Source organism: Pan troglodytes, chromosome 13, assembly GCF_028858775.2.
Source record: "Pan troglodytes isolate AG18354 chromosome 13, NHGRI_mPanTro3-v2.0_pri, whole genome shotgun sequence".
Classification (NCBI taxonomy): Eukaryota; Metazoa; Chordata; class Mammalia; order Primates; family Hominidae; genus Pan; species Pan troglodytes.
In genome coordinates this window covers 81,284,427-81,301,151 of record NC_072411.2, presented here as the reverse complement: position 1 = coordinate 81,301,151, position 16,725 = coordinate 81,284,427, and the positions used below count along the sequence as shown (strand labels likewise).

The window sequence follows — 16,725 nt, the reverse complement described above, 5'->3', positions numbered from 1 at the left end:
CTGTAGCTACTTACCAAATGTATACAGAGACACATTTTAGTTGAACATAGAAACTAGCGGGACTGTTTAAAAATGAAAACTGTTGTGAGGTCATGAATGGTTTCCTATCACTTGGAGTTCAAACATATGCTGGATAGCTACATTGCAAGGATCTAGCATATATATATTTACTTTTATAATAAAATATTAAAAACAAATGCTAATCATAGAGCCAAAGAAACTCCAGAAGTAAAGCCTCATGACTATAAGTGATTGAGCTAAGCTCATTCAGTAGTTACTGGAAAATGTAGCATCCAAATTTCATTCTCTGAATTTACAGTTTAATGTTTTTTCCATTATAGCAGTTACCTCTTATCTAACACCTAGGTAATACAATGTGGAACCAGAAGTACGTAAAGAGGAAGGGCAGGGATATTTTGTGAATTATTATAATGGATTGCTTGGCATGCTCTTGTTTTACTAGGATAAGCAAAGAATGTGAATGGTAGTTGGAGAGAGTTTAAAATGATAAGCAGAGAATGCCACATAGTAGAGAAGGGAAAAACAGAATACCACGGAAGGCTAAAAAAGGCTGGGACTGTGTACTTCCCTGTATTTTCTTTTCGTTGAGTAGATGCTCAACATCTATTTGTTGGGATGGAAAATTATTTCAACGCTTCAGCAAACAGTTAAAGAGAACCTTTTTTGTGCTGATCACTGTGCTATGTTCTGGGGAGCAAAAAAAATGAACTAGACAAAATCCCTGTCCTTTTAAGGAACACACAGTCTAGGAAGAAAAGGCCACCAAGCAAAGCAACAGGAAAAAAGCAAGTATTAAAGATTATCATAGGGAATACTGTAGATAGACGATTTTATGAAAGCAGAGAGAAAAAGAGTATTTAATTCATTGTAAATGTGTGGGGTAAGGATACAGATGTGGTGAAAGGAGACGATGTCAGGGAAGATTCCAAGGAGGAAGGGATACATTATCTTCATTATCTTGAAGGACAATAGGAGTTCAACTGGTTAAATGAGGGATGGATTTCAGGTGGGGGAAAACTACAAGGGCACAAATACAAAGTCTGTTGAATTTGTGTGATACGTAGATACATTAGGAGTTGAAGCTGGAGCCAAGGAGGTCAAGAGATCAGATTTTAAATGGCTTTGTAAACCATAGTAATGAGTTTGAACCTGATTCAACCAGGTGGAGAGACTCTGAATGATTTTAAAGAGGGACGTTTCATGCTTAGCTCTGTCTTTTTGGAGCATTCTCTCTGGCAGTTATATGGAACTGAAGCAGCAGTGAAGTTAAAGGCTTGACCTAGAGTGGCAAAGAGGTGGAAGTCATGGAGACAGACTGATATTCACAGAATTAAGAGGAAGAATTAATCCACGGGATTTTAAGTCAGAAAACTTTAGTGGAGAGAAATTTGGTTGCTTAGTTGTTGGAATAGGAAGATTTTATAAACGGAATTAGGTGATACTGAAGTGAGTGGCTGGGTGAATAATATGGAAGTCTTGAAATTGGGACCACACAGCTGCTCTGATCTGGTGTGAATTTGCTGATGACTCTTTTGAACTGAATTCAGGAAATGACATAAAAATGATTTGCGCAATAAAATGAAAACAAGGACTCTTAAGTCAGTATACTTGGAGAAAAATAACTAGGTTGGTAAAAATGGGGAAGTAGCCATTATCAGGGAGCCCCATTGTGGATTAATTTTGGACTGTCCAATGGAAAGATCCTCAAAGCAAAACAAACGCCCTGAATCCAGCCCTTCCTCACCGCAACCCTTTCCCTTTCATCTGCCTTCATCCTTCAGCCACACCACCGCTTGGCAGTGAGTACTTGGGAGCAGCTCTTGGAGACTTTGTACTCGAACCTTCGAACTCCAGCATGAGGCCAGAGGAAATAAATGACCTGCCAAGGTGTCAAGTAACGGACCCTCTCTTAAGCCCAGACTTCTGACTCCAGATCTAGGTACCCTTCCACTCTCCAAGACTGCCTCCCGCCTGGGGAGCCTGGGCCTCGGCTAGGGGTGGGGACGGCAGGGTCCGTCCGGAGCGCCAGAGTCCCACTCGCGCCCAGCCCTCAGCCCCAGGCCCGGTTGGACGCCCCGCCCCGCCCCGCCTCCTTCCTCCTTCCCGGGCCGGGCGGGTTGCTGTACCGCCGTCACCCGGGCGCGCGCGGGGTCGCGCGGACGCGGCTCGGGCCGCGGGTGCCGAGAGGTCGCCGGGCCACCCGCACCCCCGCTCCCCGCCTGACGCACGGAGGGGCCGGGACGCGATTTGCCGCGAGTGACTGGAGCCGCCGCCGTCGCCGCTGCCGCCGCCGCCGCCGCCGCCGCCCGGGCCCGCTCCGCCCCCAGCCCGCCTTCCTCCCGCCGCGCCCTCCGCCTCCGCCCGCACCTCGCTAGCGTTCCCCTGTCTTCCCCAACGCCCCGGAGCCGCCGGCCGCTAGCGTCAGCGCCAGCCAGGTGAGTGTGGCCGCCGCTCGGCCCGGGCGGGAGAAGCGCGCAGGCCCCGCGGCCGGGTGGCCGGCTTGGGCCGGTGCAGTCGGCGGCGGCGGCGGCGGTAGCGGGCCCGGCTTTCTTCCCCTGCGCGGGCCGCGGGGCGGAGGGGCTACGCAGTGAAGGAGGGGCGCCCCCGCCCCGCCACCGCCTCTGCTCCCAGCGCCCCGACCGCCCCCACCGCCTCTGCCGCCACAGACAAAGCGCCGGAGGTGGGAGCCCCGCGGGCCGCCTTTGCCTCCGTGCCGTCTGCCGGGTGCGGCCGCGGCCCGCAGAGACCGGGCCGCGCGCTTTTCCGTTCCTGAGCGCCCTTGTTCATTTCTGGGTGAAAGGGACCCGAATTGTGCAACAGGTTTGGGCGTTAGTCCTTATTTTCCAGCGGGTCTCTTTTGCCAGCGTGCAGGAACCAGATGTGGCTCCCTGCTCTCGGGCGAGTCCCGCGTCCAGCGCCCGCGGCTGGCTCCTTTGTGTGACCGGTGACCGGCCCTGTCGGGTGGGTGGAGGACACGGGCTTGAGGCCCCAGGGCTGCGCCGAGGCTCCTGGACGCCTCCTCAGGTCGCGGGGCTTGGCTTCCACGGGCCTGCCAGAGGTTAACATCCCTCCAGCGTTTGGGAGAGTCACAAAGGGGAGGAGAGAGAGGGTTGGCCAGGGTCTGTGGTTGTGTTTATTTTTCTATTTTAGGTAGACTCATATTAGAAAAGAGCCGCAGTCTGACCAGCTCTTGAGGGTACGGGTGGGATTTCACCCTGGGATGCACGGTTTGGACTTGGCTGTTGCTCTGACAGCCCCCGTGGTTTTCTTGGTGCTTTGACATCTTTCTCTTATACACAGACATCGCGGGAGAAGTTGGGAGTGCTGCGGAGGGAGTAACTAGATAGCAGCTGTTTGACAGGTCGTCTCTTACTTCACGTTTTGCTTGTGTCAAGCATGCCCACTATGTATCCCAGCATAGCTTGGCAAACCGTCAAATTTAAATTGCCACTCAAAATCCTAATCCTTATACATACCTACATACACAGACACACATATATCTATATACTTTTTCTGTTTTGGCTGGCTAAATCTTATTAATGTGAGAATTTTTCCCCCCAAGGAAGAATGCATAATAAGGTACAATTTATCTTTGTTTACATACCTTGGTTAAGTTATGCCAATACCTAGCCGGTTTCATTGGTATGCTATTTTAGTTTAACAATACTAATTCCTTTAGCTTTGAGCAGTAAAATACGTCTTTGTTCTAGGACCAGGAAGCTTTTATACGTAATACTTTGCCCCATGACTAAATACGTGAAAAAATTCCCGAAGGACCTAGAAAGCATTTCACAACTCTATAGGCTGTTTTTATGTTCCAAATTCCAGGAAATCGTTTTGTTGAATATTTATTCAAACATTCTGGACTAAATTTAACCTTAAAAATTGGGCCCACTCTAGTTTTTCCCCAGCATTAGAAAAATGAATTGATTGCATTTACCAAACATTTTAGCCCCTGTGAATAAGAATTGAATGGAATAATTGATGTAAGAGATTAGGAGCTAGTGATGGACTAGGAATCTGACAACAGAACGCAGAATGTAGAAAGTTGTAAGTAGAGGTCACAAAGTTGCATTTACTTGGGTTTTAATTCATTGCTAGGCATTTAATGACATTTTAAACAGGTAATCTACTAATGATATATCTGAAAATGAAATGTCCAATAATTAAGAAAACAAAGTATTGCATTTTGACCTTTTTAAAAAATGTATTTTTATAAGGACTTGTTGAAGCTTTTCCACTCTCTAAAAATGAACTTGGTATTAATGACATTTCTTTTGAAAAAATGAAATTGTACCAAACTAATCCGATTTTTAGAAAGTTTCTCTGTTATAGTAGTTTTACTTTACTAAAAATACCATTCATCTGTATAGTAGCTAACTTCAAAGATCTTTTAAAGCTGTTACAAGCAACATGAGCAACCTCTTGAGGAAAGTAGAATATTTACTAATAAAAAGTAGCAAGCAGAGAAGTGAGCCATGATTGGACCACTGCATTCCATCCTGGGTGACAGCCAGACTTTGTCTCAAAAGAAAAAAAAGCAGAGACTTAAATTTTTATAATAGTTTTCTTTGAGATATAATTCATATGCCATAGAATTCACTTTTTTAAAGTATGCAATTCAGTGGTTTTAATATATTCACAAAATTATGCAAATGTCGGCACTAATCCAAGAACGTTATTACCCTAAAAAGAACCTTGTACCTGGTAGCTTTTGTTACTATTCCCCCTTCCCCATATTTGACAACCACTAATTTACTTTATGTCTCTATGGATTTGCCTATTTTGGACGTTGCATGTGAATAGAATCATAATATGTGGCTTTTAGTGTCTTTCACTTAGCATAATGCTTTCAGGGTTTATTCATATTATACCATGTATCAATATTTCATTCCTTTTATGGCAGAATATTATTTTGTTATATGGCTATGCCACATTTTGTTTATCCAGTCTTCAACTGATGGGCATTTGGGTTGTTTCTACTTTTTGGCCATAATAAATAATGTTGTGGATACACATTTACAAGTTTTTGTATGGTATATATGCTTTCAGTTTTCTTGGATGTATACCTAGATGTGTAATTGCTGGGTTATATGGTAATTCTGTTTACTTTCTGAGGAACTGCTTGACTGTTTTCCATAGCTGCTGCACTGTTTTACATTCCTTCTAGCAATGTAGGGTTCCATTTTCTAGGGTAACCCTTCTACATTGCTAGAAGGGTTACATTCCTTCTAGCAATGTAGGGTTCTAGCAATGTAGCAATGAGGGTTCCATTTTCTCCACATCCTTGCCAACACTTGTTAATGTTTGTCTTTTTGATGATAGCCATCCTAGTGGCTGTGAAGTGATATCGCATTGTGATTTTCATTTGTATTTCATCTTAACATGTTTTTATTGGCCATTTGTATATAATTTTCTCATTTAATGTTTTAAATGATGCTGTAAGGTAGGTTTATTCCTATTTTACTGCCAGGAAACTAAAGTGCAAAGTTGTTTAATCATTTGCTTGTTTTTTTAACCTTACAGTTAATAAGAGGCAAGGTCTGAATGTAAACTCAGGTCTTCTGACTCTACTTCCTGCACTCAATGAGGCATACAGAAATTAAATTGTGTTTGTGAATGTCTGGTTGATTAGTGACAAAGTGAGGGAAAAATAAAAAAAATCAAACCAAACAATAACAAACCATAAGGTGTTGTGGCAACACTGCCACATATTCATCAGATTTTATTACGCATTTTCAAATAAATTCCTTTTCTTCTGTCATAGGTAGGTCTGCTTTCCACATTTCCAATGGGGAAACAGAGTCAGAGTGATTCAACCTAGTAACAGCTTCTTAATAGCATAGCCGATCCTAGAACCCACTGTTTCAGAATTTGAATAGTATGTATGTGTATATATGTAGAGAGAGTAAAAGCTGAAAATCTCCCTTCACTTTTTGTCTTTTTCCCCTTCTTCACTCCTAAGACCACTTCCATCTTGGAGAAACCGCTGTTGACAGTTTGAGGTTTATATTTCCAAACCTGTATCTTTGCATTTATGTGTGTATTTATCTATAAATACACATTTCCATATTTTACCATACATACAGACATGTTTCTTTTCATAATGTTTTTTCTTTTACAAATGGGATTATACTACACATATTCCTTTGTTTTTCACTTAAATATGTTAAACTTTTCCATCTGTAATTACAAAGGATAAATCTAATATTATGTTTTCATTTAAGTTTGCTATCCATGCCTGGCTTCGGTGTCAAGATGAAGTCAGGATTAAGAATGATTAGGAAACGTTTCACTTTTTTCTGTGCTCTGGAACAGTTTAAAATATCTGCCCTTTAAACGTTTACTAGAAATCATCTGACAACTGTGGGGGCAGAGAGAGATCTGAGATGACCTTTCTAATTTTTTTTTTTCTTTTGAGACAGGGTCTCACTCTGTGGCCCAGGCTGAAGTGCAGTGGTGTGATCACACCTCACTGCAACCTCAACTGCCTGGGCTCAAGTGATTCACCCACCTCAACCTCCCAGGTGGCTGAGAGTATAGGCATATGCCACCATGCCCAGCTAATTTTTGCATTTTTTGTAGAGATGAAGTTTCTCAATGTTGCCAAGGCTGGTCTCAAACTCCTGAGCTCAAGCAATCTGCCTACCTTGGCCTTCTTAAATGCTGGGATTACAGACATGAGCCATTGCACCTGGCCCGTTTTCTTATTTGTCAAATGACAATAACTCCTACCTCATAAGAGTCCTGAAATATTAAATGATATGTGAGCTAATATATGAAAAGGCTCAGTAGTTGCATCTAACAAAAATGAAAAAAATGTAATGAACTGTAACGTGCTATACAAATGTAAATTTGTTACTACAGTTATTATAATTATGTTTTAACCTAATAGGAACAGATTTTTAAGTAGATAGGATGGTGGAGCTAGGGACAGTTTCCACTAATAAATCACAAGTATCTATAAAAATTCACAGGCCATTTGGGATTTGATTCTGGTAGACAATGGTATCTAAATACACTCTTTAAGAAGGATGGTAGGTAAAATCATTGACTAAACAGATCTGGATGAATCTTGTGTTGTCACTTGTTAGCCTTGTGACTGTGGACAAGTTAATTTCTTAGTAACATGAGATAACACTTATAGGGCAGTTATGAAGAAAGACATTAGTTTCTAGCATGTAATAGATGTTCAAAATAGTCAATTTTTTTTTTCTTTGCATGTAGTGAATACCCAACAGTGACAAACCTGAGATGTTGAGTTCTATTAATTTAAGGCTGCTTGGTGAGGTGGAAAGAACATTAAGCCCTAAGTCAGAAGTTTTGTTCTGTCCTATGTTTATTAGCCATTGGCTGTGGATGAGTCGCCTAAGTGCTTAGATCCTTCTGTTTTCCTTACCTATAAAAAAGCTAGAGAACTAAGGCTGGGTGCGGTGGCTCACACCTGTAATCCCAGCACTTTGAGAGGCTGAGGCAGGTGGATCACGAGGCCAGGAGTTCAAGACCAGCCTGGCCAAGATGGTGAAACCCTGTCTCTACTAAAAATACAAAAATTAGTCAGGTGTCGTGGGGGCACCTGTAATCCCAGCTACTCAGGAGGCTGAGGCAGAAAATTGCTTGAACCCAGGAGGTGGAGGTTGCAGTGAGCCGAGATCGCGCCACTGCACTCCAGCCTGGGCGACAGAGTGAGACTCTGTCTCAAAAACAAACAAACAAAAAGCTAGAGAACTAACACTAGGCACTTTACAACCTTATCTCATTTAATCTTTCCAATAATCCTATCAGATAGAGATGATTTCCATTTCCCTTTCTAATAGATAAAGAAACAAAGGTGCAGGAATTGGATTTTCCAAGGTCTACTTGGTGGACTCCCCCAGTCTTGGGAATATTCTTTGGCTCATTACAAGTATTCACTCCTGGGATGATAGGGCGTGCCCCTATGTACAGGGAATACCAAGGGGGGAACCTACTATAAACTGAAATACTAAGTGTATGAATGAACTAAGCCAGTGTTGGATGAGACTACTTATTTATTAATGACTTCCATTAATAAAATACAAATAGAGGATTGTTAATGTGTCCCAATGCCAGTGCTTAAGAGTAGTAATTTAAGATGATACTTCATTTTCCCATAATCACCTTATCTAAATAATTTATTACCTACTCCTAATTTCATTTTCAGTTTGACCAGGTAAAGCACAGAAGTAAATTAGTAAGTTAGTGGTCAGAGCTGGTTTGATAGTGGTGTGTGTGTGTGTGCATGCATGCACGTGCGTGTGCATGTGTGTGTGAGAGCTGAGAAGTACAGTTCTTCAGCAGCTTGGCATATGCAGAAACTGCACATTCTTGGAAAGAAGTAATCTGCGTTATAATTTAATTGCCTTCTAGTAGATTTGCAGAATCATTTAGAAAATGAACCTGCGTTTGTCAATTGGTTTGTAAAGACCTATTGATTATATTCTTGAAAGATAGTAATATTGTCTTTCCTTTAGTGGGTATTGCCAGAGCTTTTGCTTATGAGTTTCATTTTATTTGATCAGGTTCAGTGATATTGATTTGGTATCCTTGCAGGCTTTGTGCTAGGGATGTATGAAACAAAATGCTTTTGAGAGGTCATGAATTGTGATTCAGTAATAGTTTAGAAAGTTTAGGAGTTCTATCTATTGGGGCTTCAGTTAGCATGTTTTTGTAGTAGAAGTGGGAATTACTGAGTTTAGGTTAGATAATTTTTATCAGAAAAGTCTTGAATTGCACTGTGTAAATTCTCACTGACGTTGCGTCTTTTCTGCAGAATACAAAATACTTTGGAGCTATATATAAGAATTAGAAAACATGGTTCTGTTTTCAAAGAGTTTATAATCTGATTAGGGAGGCAATGAAGGAAGAAACTGAGTAAAAGAATAAAGAGCTCTTAAAGCTTGTGTCTTGTCTTTGTAAAATCAATTTTGCCACATTGGGCTTTGGTAAGGTGTCATAGGTCTCTCCTGAGGGACAATATGAGAAACATCTAACCCTTTGAAGACTGGTGGTTAAGTGTCTCCTATATTTTGATCATTCTATGGGGTTCTTTTTGCTATACAAAATTACTGTTTGGTTTAACTACCAAGGTAGCTCCCCTTCTGAGTACTTCTCTGTGTATCTCTTAGATTGCCTGGGTTTTCCTTTTTGTTATGGCTACTAGAAAGCCAGAACTAGATTTGTGGCCCACTCCATACTGTAAATAGGTTTTTATATTATACAATTTTTAGCCTTTTTCTTGGCACCATTTTTGGTTCTTTTCTCTATTCTTTGCCTTTATCTTTAATTTGTTAACTTGTTATAGTTCATTTATTGTGTCTTTAATCCTTTGCAGAACAAAATGGGGTATATACAAATGTAGGCATACCTCTAAGATATTGCCAGTTCAGTTTCAGACCACCACAGTAAAGCAAATATCTCAATAAAGCAAGTCACACAATTTTTTGTTTCTCAGTGCATATAAAAGTTACGTTCACACTGTAGTTTACAAAATGTGTAATAGAATTATGTCTAAAAAATGATCTACGTATATCTTCATTTAAAAATACTTTATTGCTTAACAGTGCTACGGATCCTCTGAGCCTAAGTGAGTTGTAATCTTTTTGCTGGTGGAAGGTCTTACCTTAGTGTTTATAGCTACTGATCAGGATGGTTGTTGCTTGAAGTTTGGGGTAGCTATGGTAATTACTTTCTTGCCTTTTTCTTTTTTTTTTCATAAGGGCAGCCCCCTGAACCAGAATAGGTTCAAGATAGACTCCCTGAGATGTGTCCTGATTTTAAATAAAATTGAAAAAAAAAAAAACAACCCACCAATGAAGTATGCCACATTGATGGACTCTTCTTCTCATGAAAGATTTCTCTGTGGCATGAGATGCTGGGTGGTAGCGTTTGAGCCATAGTAGAACTTTCACAATTTGAGTCAGTCCTCTCAAACCCTGCCACTGCTTTATCAACTAAGTTTATGTAACATTCTAAATCCTTTGTTGTCATTTGAACAATGTTTATGGCACGTTCACTAGGAGTAGATTCCATCTCAAGAAACTACTTTCTTTGCTCCTCTGTAAGAAGCGACTGCTCATCTGTCAGTTTTTTTTTTTTTTTTTTGAGGTGGAGTCTCGCTCTGTCGCCTAGGCTGGAGTTCAGTGGCAGGATCTCAGCTCACTGCAACCTCTGCCTCCTGGGTTCAAGTGATTCTCCTGTCTCAGCTTCCCGAGTAGCTGGGACTACAGGCTCCTGCCACCATGCCCGGCTCATTTTTTGTATTTTGAGTAGAGATGGGGTTTCACCGTGTTAGCCAGGTTGGTCTCGATCTCCTGACCTCGTGATCTGCCTGCCTTGGCCTCCCAAAGTGCTGGGATTACAGGCGTAAGACACTGTGCCCGGCCCCATCTGTTAAAGTTTTATCTTGAGATTGCAGCAGTTCAGTCACATCTTCAGGCTCCACTTCTAATTCTAGTTCTGTTGTTATTTCTACCACATCTGCAGTTACTTCCTACACTGAAATTTTGAACCCCTTAAAGTTATCTATGGAAGTTGGGATCAACTTCTTCCAAACTCCTATTCATGTCAGTATATTTTGACCTCCTGCCATGAATCACAAATGTTCTTAATGGAGTCTAGATTGATGAATCTTTTCTAGAATGTTCTCAATTTACTTTGCCCAAATCCATCAGAGAAATCACTATCTATGGCAGCTATAGCCTTTGAAATGTATTTCTAAAATAATAAGACTTGAAAGTCAAACTTACTCCTTGATCTGTGGGCTACAGAATGACTTTTGTGTCAGCAGGTGTGGAAACATTAATCTCCTTGTACATCTCCATCAGAGTTCTTGGATGACCAGGTGCATTGCCAATGAGCAGCAATATTTTGAAAGGAATCTTTTTTTTTTTTTTTTGTCTGAGCAGCAGGTCTTAATAGTAGGCTTAAAAGATTCAGTAAACCATGCTGTAAGCACATATGCTGTTATCCAGGCTTTGTTATTCCATTTATAGAGAACAGACTGAGTAGATTTCAGTCAGTTCAGAATGGTAAACGAGCATCGGCTTTCACTTAAGGTCACCAGCTGCATTAGCCCCTAACAAGAGAGTTAGCCTGTCCTTTGAAATTTTGAAGCCATTTACTTCTCTCTTGCTATGAAAGTCCTAGATGACATCTTTGTCTAATAGAAGGCTGTTTCATCTACATTGAAAATCTGTTGTTTAATGTAGCCACCTTCATCAATTATCTTAGCTAGATTTTTTTGATAACATACTGTAGCTTCTACATCAGCACTTGCTGCTTCATCTTGCACATTTATGTTATGGAGATGGCTTCTTTCGTTAAACCTCATGAACCAACTCCTACTAGCTTCAAACTTGCCTTCTGGAGCTTCCTCACCTCTCAGCCTTCATAGAATGGACTGGAACTAGTGTCTTGCTCTGAATTAGGCTTTGGCTTAAGGGAATGTTATGGCTGGTTTGGTCTTCTATCCAGACCACTGGACCTTTCTCCATATTAACAATGAGGTTGTTTCACTTTCTTATCATTCGTATGTTTTCTGGAGTGGCACTTTTACTTTCCTTCAATAACTTTTCCTTTGCATTTACAGCTTGACTAACTGTCACAAGAAACCTAGCTTTTGACCTCTGTTGTCTTTAGACATACCTTCCTGAGTAAGCTTAATCATTTCTAGCTTTTCATTTAAAGTGAGAAATGTGACTCGTCCTTTCACTTTAATATTTAGAGGCCATTGTAGGATTATTGATTGGCCTAATTTCAGTATTATTGTGTCTCCTGGGATAGAGAGGCCTGAGGAGAAGGAGAGAGACAGGAGAAGCCCCAGTCAGCGGAGCAGTCAGAATACACACAATATGTATTGATTAAGTTCGCCATCTTATATGGGTTTGATTCATGGTGCCCCCAAACAATTACAGTAGTAACATCAAAGATCACTGATCACAGATCACCATAACAGATATAATAATAATGAAAAAGCTTGAAATGTTGTGAGAATTACCAAAATGTGACACAGAAACACAAAATGAACACATGCTGTTGGAAAAATGAGCTGACAAACTTGCTCCACTTAGGATTATCACCAACCTTCAATCTATGAAAAATACAATATCTGCAAAGCACAATAAAGTGTATTAAAGTGAGATATGCATGTAAATATACCTAAAATTCATGGCAAATATATCGAGGCAAACAGATTAATATAGTGGGGACTAGATATGGCAAGTAGGTTTTATTTCATGGGCTAGCTTTGATTGATAGTGAAGACTGCCTGGAAGACTGCATTGAGAAGTTAGTTGGACGCAGCTTCTGGATTAGTGGGAAAGGATACTGTGATCATTGAGCAGTGTTTATTGTTATGAGTAGGAGTAGTGATGGCGTTAGTGCCTGTATTTGCTGTCCCTGGTGTAGACAGAATATTCAGAATGCTAAATAGCACATAGGTGGGTGGCTTTTAAGTTTAAAGTTAGGTTTTGCAGGGAGAGATGTGGATTTGAGGAAAAATGGCTGGTGACTCTTTGGAATTAGCAGTCAGATTGGTTCAGCTAGACTAAAAAGTCTGTAGTGCGTTAAGGAGAAAGGAGGTTGGTGGAAAAAGTGAGGAAGGGGTTGTAGAAAGCCTTAATGGATACATGGAGTAGATTAGATTTTCTTTTTTAGCTCCTAAATTTTTTTTCTCATTAATCCTCTACATTATTTCCATAGTCTTTGTCTTAGTTCAGTTCCTGGTCATCCTTTTTATTTTAAAAGTTAATTATTTTTTGAATAGATAATACATTAATATGTTTCAAATTTTATTTTTTATTATTTTATTATTTTTTCGAGACAAGGTCTCACTCTGCCACCCAGGCTGAAGTGCAGTGGTACAGTCAGGGTTCTCTGCAGCCTCAACCTTCTGGGCTCAGGTGATCCTCCTGCCTCAGCCTCCTGAGTAGCTGGGACTATAGGTGCATGCCACCACACCTGGTTAATTTTTGTATTTTTTATAGAGTCAGGGTTTTGCCATGTTGCCCAGGCTGGTCTCAAACTCCTGAGCTCAAGCAGATCCGCTTGCTTCAGCCTTCTAAAGTGCTGGGGTTACAGGTGTGAGCCACTGTGCCTGGCCTCAAAATTTAAAAGGTGTAAGAGGACACATTACAAATTCTTCGTTTCGTTCCTACTCAGCTGCTGAGTTCTCTCCTCCACAAAGTCAGTGTCATCAGATTCTTATGTATTCTTTCAGAAATATTTTATATATATGCATATGATTTCCCATCCTTTTTATACAAACAATACTTCAGTACCTATTCCTATATTGCTGCTTCTGTATCACATAGTGTTCTGTACCTTACTTTTTTTACTTCTTGGAAAATTACATTAAAAGCTTTCATCTTTTCTATTTTTAAATATACTTTTTGTTTTAGAATAATTTTGGATTTGCAGAACAGTTGCAAAGTAGTACAACGTCCCAATATACACCTCACCCAGTTTCAGTTTCCACTAACAGTATCCTACTGTGGTTCATTTGTCAAAACTAAGAAACCAGCATCAGTATGTTACTGTTAACTGGAGACTTGCTTTGGATATCACCAGGGTTTCCATTAAAGTTCTTTTCTGGTTCAGGAACCATCTAGAAAACAAGATTGCATTTAGTTGTCATTTCTCCTTAGCCTCCTCTGACAGTTTCTCAGAGGTGTTTTTTTTGTTTGTTTGTTTGTTTTTAATGATAGTTTTAAGAAGTGCTGGTGATTTATTTTAAGACACACACACTAAAAAACAAAAGTGTTGAACCTTACTTTTTGTCAGCTGGATGGGGGTAGTAGTGGTGGTGGTCCTTTGCTCTTTTCCCATGTTTGAGTTTTATGTTTGGAAGTCTGTGAGGTCAGCCTAGCCACCTATGTATTTTATGCCTCTCTTCTCCCCAGACTTTTATAATTCATTTACTTCTCACAGGATGGAGGCTGTATGAACTTTGGGATGGAGAACAGATTCCTGGGGGTTGGAAGGGAGGAAGATATACAAAAATGGTCACCACACTGAAAGAAAGAAAGGGGTATCAAACCAGGAGAGGAAAGGAGACACTATGAAAATAACATCTGGATCTTTGCAGCTTGAGTCTTGGGTTATGAATAATTAAGTTTAAAAGGTGGCAGGGACAAAAGAGAGGTCAAGTCACCTATTAACTTTTTGGGCCAGATTCTCCCAGGTGTGGTATCTGTACTAAAACAATTTTTCTAGTGGACCCAGCAAAATAAAAAGCAAAGCCCCTACTTCCTCAATTTAACCAAGTCAAACCAAAAGGTAAAAATACCTCTTAGCTGCCTTGAAGTGCAAGACAAGCATTTAAAAAGACAGTTCAGTCCTTGTTTAAATCTTTTTCTGATTTGATAGAGGAAGGTGGAAGATAGTGGACTCCTGAGGCAGGAGATAGGAAGGATACTATAGAGAACTTAAGACAAGAGAAAAGGGAGCTTACAGGCAGCTCAGAAGACAAACAGCGATTTTTATAGTTTTTACTAGATCTTGAATTACCTTTACTCACAGCCAGATGAAAGCTCAATACCAGAGATTTCTCCTAGTAGGACAGGCAGCTAACCAGATAATGCTTCTTGAGTTATGGTGAGGCGTAAGCCACTACTACTTTATAATTTAGGATTTATATCCCATTTACTTTCAAAATACCTAAGAACTCCAAGATTAGAAATAGAGCGAGTGGATGCATTAGGGCCTCTGAATTAAGCAGGTGATAGCACTTGGACTACAGTTTAATTCTGTTCTGAACATAACAGTTTCTGTTAAAATGTCATTTGAGCTAAACTGCTTTTGAACCTTGAGAGAATATTTAAGCCTATCAGTTACTCATACCTTAGTGTGAATCATTTAAGCAAATTATTGCTGCTATTCTCCGTAATACTTTGCTGACATCAGATACTGTGGAAATAAGAATGTTGATAGGACAGAGAATTTTATAATTTACATCTGGTCTTAGTCCATTCAGGGTGCTATAACAGAATACCATATTCTGGGTGGCTTATGAGCAACAAAAATTTATTTCTTACAGTTTTGGAGGCTGGGAAATCTAGGATCCAAGCACGGCAGATTTTGTATCTGGTGAGGGCCAGCTTCTTGGTTTGTAGTTGACCATCTTCTTGCTGTGTCTTTATATGGGAAAACGGGCAAGGGAACTCTCCAGATCTCTTTTATAAGGATACTAATCTCATTGATTAGGTCTCTGCCCTCATGAACTAATCACCTACCAAAGGCTTCATCTCCTAATACCCTCACATTAGATGTTAGAATTTTAACGTATGATTTTGTGGGGGAGGACACAAACATTCAGTCTATAGTGCATCTCTTGTGCGGGATCATGCTGGACACTGCAGTTGTTGCTTTGGGTGACATTTAAACATTGAGCATAGACTGGTGATTGGAAGCACTGGTGTTGGAGCAAGGACAGGTCTGGATTAGACAGAACCTGGCCCTCCTTAATCATTCCACATATGGTAACTAATAAATCTTCATCCACCCCTATGTGACCATTGTTATTCTTGTACTTTATTTTAGAACACAGCATTCAAATATTAGAAAGTACAAAAAAGGTTTCAGGTAAGTTTCCCACCCATGTGTAGCAAGATATAAAGAGTTTCTTTCTGTGGCCACACCCAGTTCCTTCTCACCCACTGCTTCCTCCTTAATACCTGGCAGCCATTATTCTCCAATTTCTATAGTTTTGTCATTTCAAGAGTGCTATATAAATGGGATCTTATTGTATATATATTTTTGGGATTGGTTTTTTTAATTCAGCATAATTCATTGGAGATTCATACACAGGTTACTCTGTTTCCATAGTTCCTTTTTAATTGCTGAGTAGTATTCTGTGGTATGGATGTACCACAGTTTATTCACCCATTGAAGGATATCTAGGCTGTTTCTAGCTTTTGACTCTTATGAGTAAAGCTGCTGTAAATGTTCATGTATAGGTTTTTGTGTGAACATGAGTCTTCATTTCTCTGGAATGAATGCCTAAGTGTGCAGTTGCCAAGATGTATGGTAGTTGCATGTTTAGGTTTTTAAAGAGATTACCAAACTGTCTCCCATAGTGTCTGTACTGTTAATATTTTAAATTGCCACTAACTATATGAATGTTAAAGGTGGAATTATATCCCCACAAATTTCATAGGTTGTGTGAAGCTCTAACCCCTAGTACCTCAGAGTGTGATTGTATTTGGAAACAGGTCTTTCCAAAAAGTGATTTTAGTTGAAATTGGGTCTTTAGAGTGGCCCCTAATCCATCTGACTGATGTCCTTAAAAGAAGAAATTTGGACACAGAGAGACACCAGGGATATGTGCACACAAAGGAAAGACCATGAAAGGGCACAGAGAAAAGGCAGTACCTGCAAGCCAAAGTAAGAGGCCTCAGAAGAAACCAAACCTGCTGACACCTTAATCGTGGACTTCTAACCTCCAGAACTGTAAGAAAAGACATTTTGCTGTTTAAACTACCCAGTCTGTAGTATTTTGTTATGATTGCTCTAGGAGAATAATACAATGAGTGATCCAGTGTTTTTGCAATTTGGTTCTTCACTGTTTTTATTTTAGCCATTGTGATAGGTTTGTAGTGATGTCTCACCGTGGTTTTAATTTGCATTTTCCTGGTGGCTGATGATGTTGAACATCTTTTCATGTGCTTGTCATCGGTATATCCTCTT

General features: G+C 40.3%; 1 protein-coding gene across 4 annotated transcripts in view; it reads left to right on the top strand.

Moving 5' to 3' along the window:
* Positions 1-1,800: 1,800 nt before the first annotated feature.
* Positions 1,801-16,725, top strand: part of SESTD1 (SEC14 and spectrin domain containing 1) — a 162,656-nt gene continuing 147,731 nt past the window's right edge. The window contains exon 1 of one of the 4 annotated variants that reach the window (XM_016949355.4): positions 1,801-2,456. The gene's annotated coding sequence lies outside the window, so the exon portion shown is untranslated. Of the gene's footprint in view, positions 2,457-2,531; positions 2,842-16,725 lie in introns of those variants that run through there. The other 3 variants (XR_010149676.1, XM_016949356.3, XM_024354694.3) reach the window with 3 other exon arrangements.